The sequence below is a fragment of the Symphalangus syndactylus genome, chromosome 13 (genome assembly GCF_028878055.3).
Source record: "Symphalangus syndactylus isolate Jambi chromosome 13, NHGRI_mSymSyn1-v2.1_pri, whole genome shotgun sequence".
Lineage (NCBI taxonomy): Eukaryota > Metazoa > Chordata > Mammalia > Primates > Hylobatidae > Symphalangus > Symphalangus syndactylus.
In genome coordinates, this window is record NC_072435.2 from 72,250,442 (window position 1) to 72,257,875 (window position 7,434).

A 7,434-nucleotide genomic window follows, 5' to 3' on the forward strand; every position below is an offset into this window, starting at 1 on the left:
CGCCACTGGAAAGTGGCCCCCGCCGCCCTGCGTCGGACCTCTCCACCGCGAGCGCCGATCCCCGTCTTCGCGGAGACAGTCACTGGCCGGGAGGCTCCAGCAGTAGAAAGTCAGCCAAACGGGGCTTTCCGCCACCTCCCCTCTTGCCTTGTCCTTGTCAGTAAACTCAACTTGATTAACTTCCCTAGTTAACGCATATTCTCTCGTCCGATTTCCAGCTTCTGGGAATCCACAACTTTCTTGTTCTTAAAGAGCGAAATTCCTCATCTAGACTAAATAAATGACGTTACGAAAACGCCCCATTCCCAAAGTGTTTCGCTCTTCCCCTCCACCAGGGCACAGCACGCGATGCTGAGGGGGAAGAAACTTAAACCCAGGCAGAAACCCCGGCCACCACAGGGTTCTGCGTTTCTATGTGTTAATGTCAGAAAAGCACAAGGATACCGTGACATCCGAAGGGACCTAATGCCTAAGCTACAGGATGATTTATTGTTTTAGATGAAAAGGAAAATAAACAATGCAATCTCTATCTGGTTCATATTCTAGGCCTCCTCATGACTCTCCTGCCAGAAGCAATGATCCCAGAGAATTGATGCTTGTGGAGTGGGGAGTTCAAAAAAGCCAGTGACCAAAACCCCCTCATGCCATAAATGCTATTGCCTCCTCTGGTCCAGAGTTTCTCATCCTCCACACCATTGACATCTTGGGCTGGATAATTCTTTATTGTAGGGGGCAGTCCTGTGCATTGTAGGAGGCCTCCACCCACTAGATGCCAGTTGCACCCCGCCCCCGACGTCGTGACAATCAAAAAGTCTCTGGACATTGCCAAATGCCCTCTTGGGGAGAGGGCAGGGAGCACATATCCGCATGACAACGTACAAAACCGACTTATAATATTATTATTGCTTTATTTTATATGCTGGGGCCAATCCAGGATAAACTCATTACAGCTGCCTTGTTCTCTGTCCACCAAGTACTGTCCAAAAACACATAGTGGTGATTGACATCTCCTGATACTGTGGCAGGAGTCTGGAAAGCATTCTTGCCTGCTGTGAGCTTTTCTAAATATGGGCAATCCTTATTTCCATGATACCAGCTAGTGTAAGTGACTTGATTCACGGGCCAACAGGAACATTCTACATTTGCTTTAGCTCAGCTGCTTACAGAATTTATTTTTTCTTGCATAAGTTTGCCTAGTGCTTCTACTGAATGAAACTGTGTCAGTGAGTCTCACTGCAGCACTGGATTTTAGCAAACCACTGCCCTTTCTCTCCTACCCTGAGTTCTTCTCAATGCCTCTTTGTGGAAGGGGCCTCCCAAACCTGAGCTGTTTGCTTTCTGTCAAGCTCATGTTGTCCCTAAATTCCAGAGCCATATCTTATCATTTGAAATTGGGCTTGTTGCCCGGGTGTGGTGGTTCATGCCTGTAATCCTGGCTACTTGGAGGCTGAGGCAGGAGAATCACTTGAACCTGGGAGGTGGAGTTTGCAGTGAGTGGAGATCACGCCAATGCACTCCAGCCTGAGTGACAGAGGGAGACTCCATCTCAAAAAAACAAAACAAAACAAAAAAGAAATTGGGCTTGTTTCTGAGCTAAAAGTATTTCTGCTATCTGTCCCTGTATGTATTTGTCTCCGTGTATTTCACAGTGAGTCTGCGGATGATACACAACATGTGATTTTGAACAAATCTGTATTTGTATTTATCAACATTTAAAAAATATTTATTTTCTTCAAACATCTATTTAAACTGTTGACTCTTTTAGTTATGAACATGAAGAAATTATTTAAGAGTTTTTAGACAGAGTGGTGCAAAAGAAAGAGTATGGGCTTTGGAATCAAACACACATGATTTCAACATACAGCTCTGCCACCTATCAGTTTTGTAAGCTTGGGCTAAGTACTTGACCTCTATGCGTCTGTTTCTTTATCTGTAAAAAGATAATTCTACACATCTTGTAGTGTTGTTATGAGGATTAAATCGGATGATGTATGTAAAATGCCAAACATAGCACCTGGCACATGGTAAATACTGAGTAATTGATGGTTGTTCTGTTAAGCAAAGATATCTTGATGTCCTTTTTGCCTCTCAAGAAAGAAATAAAATTGTGCTTTGCTAAGTACTCATGTTGCCTTCTTGAGGGCTTGTTATTAAGAAGGTATGAAGTGTTTTCCAAAACAATTAAGAGTCTTCAGTAGGAAGCATCTGCGTGCCTGCAGAAGGCTAGTGGGAGAAATGCGTCCTCAAGGAGAAGGATAAACCCTTAAGTCCACATGGTCCTAGTCTGTTTGACCCCTTCAACCTTGTAATAGGCAGAATCGAAGGTTAAATGTGTCCAGCAGGCTGTTTCTTTTTCCCACTCAAAATGTGTATTATACTTGTAACAACTCCATTCTCTGGAATTCATCAACCAATTTCAAATCAAAGTCCTCTCTCAAGGTCACTGTCCTAAGGCAAGTTGAACTAAGGTTGTTGCCTTTTGTTATGACCTTGTGCTTCAAACATAGATTTTAAAAATATTTTTATTATTTTTATTTCATGCCCCTTTTGCTTAACAAAACTCTGAATCAGATGAATGTGAATTTAAACACGAAGCCTCTTTATTTTAGGGCAAGGCTTTCTTCCCAGAAGGCAAGAAATCTGTAGTGAAGAGGAATGTCTTATTATAATGATTTTAGTATGAAATAAAGGGGAAAAATTTGCACTTTGCTAACCTACACATTTAATAACACAAAAAGAAGCAGTTTTTCTACCTTATTTCTTAGCTAAGATTTAGTCGCAGTTGTGGGAATTAAAAATTAATCGTACTTAACCCTAATACTCTGTGATGTATTATCTGACAGAGAAAAGAATAATATAAGTTATATATGCTTAAATGTTGGAAGGTAGATTAGAGTATCTTATTCTTGATATTTGTCATAGTTGCTTTTTTTTTAACCTGCTATAAACTTCTACTTTCTTATACTTGCTTCATTTCCTAACTCTCTTTCTCCAGTAGGTACTATTTTCATTCAGTGCTATTATCTTCTATTATGATGTTATTTATTTCTTCTTTTCAACCAGAGCTTGCTTTCTTTTCGAGCTTTGCTTCTGCTTTCATATTATAGCAGAGTTTTTCTAGCTCTACTAGTAAGAAAGACACCATTAACCTCTCAGACAGCATATTCTATCCATCTTATCTTAACCAGTTAATTCCTTTATTTCACTTTTCTCCCTATTTTTCAGCTGGTGACATCACCTTCTCCTTCATTCACATTCACAGCCACTCACCAACATTTCCTCAACCTTCCTCCACTTTGCCTCGAAGCTTCCATGTTTTCTCCTATGTTTGTACTTGCTGTCCCTGATCTTGGAGGAGCAAATGGTTCTCCCACTCCCTACCAACAGTGTCCACTCTGCCTAGGCTTTCGATCCATTTCTTTGGTATTTTTTAGTTATACAGTCATGTGCCACTTAGTGATGGGAACAGGTTCTGAGAAATGCATCATGAGACAATTTCACCATTATGCCAACATTGTAGAGTATACTTACACAAACCTACACCATGTGGCCTATGGTATAGCCTATTGCTCATGGGCTACAAACCTGTACAGCATGTGACTGTACTGAACACCACAGGCAATGGCAACACAATAGTATTTGTGTATCTAAACATATCTAAATATAGAAAAGGTACAGCAAAAACACAGTATTGTAGTGTTACAGGACCACCCTCATATTTGTGATCTCTTGTTGATTGAAAATCTTTATGTGGCACGTGACTGTACTCCCTTGCTCTTCAATTTCTGGCTCTATTGCTTTCTTTCCTTTCAAATGATAAAAACTCTGCTCACCCCATATTTTTTAAAGCTGACATAAACGTCCCTGAGTCGTGTAGTAGGCATTTGTGATTGCCTCTCTAGCATCCATTCCTCTCTGTGTGGTTTCAGGCATGTGAGTTCATGGTCCTAGTTCAGGGTGGAGCACTGGATCCAGTCAAGGCATTTGAGGCTCCGGCTTGGGGATGGTAAGCGTGTGACCTAAGCCCATCCAATTAGAGTGAGTCTCAGAACTCTGCTGGGGTGCGGAGTCAGAGCCAAGCTAGCCTGTTCTGGAATGTGCTATGTGCATGGAGGAGGCCTTGGAGTGGTTGCAGTCATTTTTGCTAGCAACCTGGCCAAGGATGACTTGACACAGACAGGAGGACAGAGACAACAGAGCTCTGAACCAGTATTCACTAAGTTTACCTACCTGCAGGGCTTTTTCATTATGGGAGCCAATGAGTCCCCATTGCTGTTTAACCCATTTTGAGATGGATTTTCTGTTACTTGCAGTTAGGACTCCCAACAGATTGTGATGGCTTAAAATCATGTCCGTGGATTCTTTGTTACTCCCCCCTTCAACAGGTAGAATTTAATTCATGCCCGTCCCCTTGGGTTTGGGCTTGATTTAGTGCCTTGCTTCTAGAAAATAGAATAAAGTGCATGATTTTGAGACTAAGTCAAAAAACGCTTTGTGGCAACTTTTTCCTCATTCTTCCCCCACCCTTTTCTTCTATCCATCCTCCCCCATCTCCAACATCCTGCCAACGTGTGTGTGTGTGTGTGTGTGTGTGCGCGTGTGTCTCATCACTGCTATGGGGAAAGCCAGCTGCCATGTCAGGAGGACACTCAAGCAATTAAGAACAGTGGCCTGTGGCCAACAGTCCCAGAGGGGCTGAAGCCTTCTGCCAACAAAAATATGAGTGAGCTTGGAAGGAGATATTACAGTACAGTACTGTCAAGCTTTGAAATGACTCCAGCTCTGGCTGACACTTTGACTGCAACCTTGTCAGAGATTCTGAGACTCTCACTGTGGTCATTGGAGAGTTCCTAATTGCCAAACCCCCAATTGCCATTTTTCAGTCCTTACCCTACTTGACCTCTTGGTAATTGGACAACATTGAGTAAACATATGATTGTGTGTACATGCACAGAATGAAATATTTTAGAAGGATGACACTTCTGAAATTTCTCACAAGTGTTAACTTCTGTCTCTAGCTACTGTTCTGATGAGAAATGGAAAGAAATTTTCAAAGCTACCACCACTAGAAAGCTTAGTTTCTCCCCTAAAAAACTGTAATGTGAGCAACAGAGGATGCGTTAAACAATGTTTTTTATTATCTCACTTGTGATAAGATATACCATTTTATAAATATATATATGTGTGTTTACTTTCTGACTTTTACATAGATTCTAAAATTCTTGCTAAAGATTCCATAAAAATAAATGTAGGCTGGGCGCAGTGGCTCACGCCTGTAATCCTAGCACTTTGGGAGGCCGAGGCAGGTGGATCACATAAGATCAGGAGTTTGAGAGCAGCCTGGCCAACATGGTGAAATCCCATCTCTATTAAAAGTACAAAAATTAGCCGGGCCTGGTGGTGCACACCTGTAGTCCCAGCTATTCAAAAGGCTGAGGCAGGAGAATTGCTTGAACCTGAGAGGCAGAGGTTGTGGTGAGCCGAGATCCTGCCACTGCACTCCAGCCTAGGAAACAGAGCAAGACTCTGTCTCAAAATAAATAAATAAACGAATGAGTGAATGTATACTCATCCATCCATTTATTCAGGAATTAAAAATTAAGTGTATATTTTATCTTAAATGTAGTTAATGATGTTTCTGTATATATATCTTGATCATTGAGCAAGCTCCAGAGAAAACCTCATAAAAATTTCCACTTAAAACAGTGTGCGTGTGTGTGTGTGTGTGTGTGTGTGTATTTCTCTGGGAAATGATGTCAAGAACAAGATTCTGGAAACAATACATAATGCTATAATTGATTGGCAATTAATCATTTATGGCATATGCCTGCCAGGATTTTTGTGTAATCCTCACATACGGGATTAAAAATCATTCATAAAATAAAACTTTTCTTGTAAAAGAAAATACAAACTGTCACGTCTGTAGCTCTCACCTCATGAGAAAAGTGTTAAGCTATGGGAAAATGTTAATGCCTTTAAAAAAAAAAAAAAAGCTTGTATAAATCCTGTATTTACATGTTTTTAAGGAGTGCTGGCTTAGGTTTTACTTTAAACAGTTTTTACCTACAGTGTTTCAAAAATATTGTGGGAACCTAATTCCCATACCTAATTCTTAAATGATGTTATATGTTTAAAGACTCAAGCTATTACTTTGGGAGGCTGAGGCAGGCGGGTCACTTGAGGCCAAAAGTTCTAGACCAGACTGGCCAGCATGGCGAAACCTCGTCTCTACTAAAAACACAAAAATTAGCCAGGTGTGGTGGTGCACGCCCGTAGTCCCAGCTACTCAGGAGGCTGATGCATGAGAATTGTTTGAACCTGGAAGGCAGAGCTTGCAGTGAGCCAAGATTAAGCCACTGCATTCCAGCCTGGGCAATGGAGAGAGACTCTGTCTCAAAAAACAAATAAACAAACAAAGACTCAAGCTGCTGATTTATTTGTTCCTCTGTTCACTTCAATTGTAAGAGTTCTGAGTGCTACTGCAGAACCAAACTCCACTGACCTGTTAATGGCTGGGTATGAGCTCAAATACCGTATGTGTGGTGTGTGTGTGTGTGTGTGTATGTGTGCACACATATATAAGTACACACACGTACATATGCGTGTATGTACAAACATACACACACACAGACTTGCAAAATGATCTGTGTCCTCTGTGAAAGTGTATTGGGTTATCGTGGAGTGATCATCCATCCAAATTCAGCTGAAAAACTATAAATGAGAAAGGGTCAAAGGAAAGTGTTCACATCTATCCATCAGAGTTCTTAGTGGAAGATAACAGACAGTACAAGAGGAGCAAGGAGAAAAATGATGCTATAGAGTCAGGATCAGTGCCTGACCCCAGAGTGGCACAGCTGATGCCTATACTTGCCTCTTAACATCTATTATGCTAGGGCCTGAGAGTAGACCTTCTACTTCAGCTACTAGATCTGCCATCCTTGACCATGCCAGCCCCTTTTGCTGCTCATTTGCCTTCCATATCTGGCTCAGGATATCTTCCATTAGGGCTTGGTGGAAACTATGTTATGTGCGGAACTCAAGCTGCAAGAGAGTCTTAGAAATGTTTGCCTGTCTAGCCTCTGGAGTACAGGAAGCCTTGTTCAAAGAGTGAGTGGGTGTTAAGTGACCCTGTGTGTAGTGTCTGCAACATCATGTTACATTGCTGTGCAAACAGGGAGGGATCAGGTCAGGCGTGGTGGCTCACACCTGTAATCCCAGCACTTTTGGGAGGCTGAGGTGGGCAGATCACCTGAGGTCAGGAGTTCGAGACCAGCCTGGCCAACATGGTGAAATCCCATCTCTACTAAAAACACAAAAATAACCTGGACATGATGGCACACACCTGTAATCCCAGCTGCTTGGGAGGCTGAGGCTGGAGAATTGCTTGAACCCAGGAGGCGGAGGTTGCAGTGAGCTTAGATTGCACCACTGTAC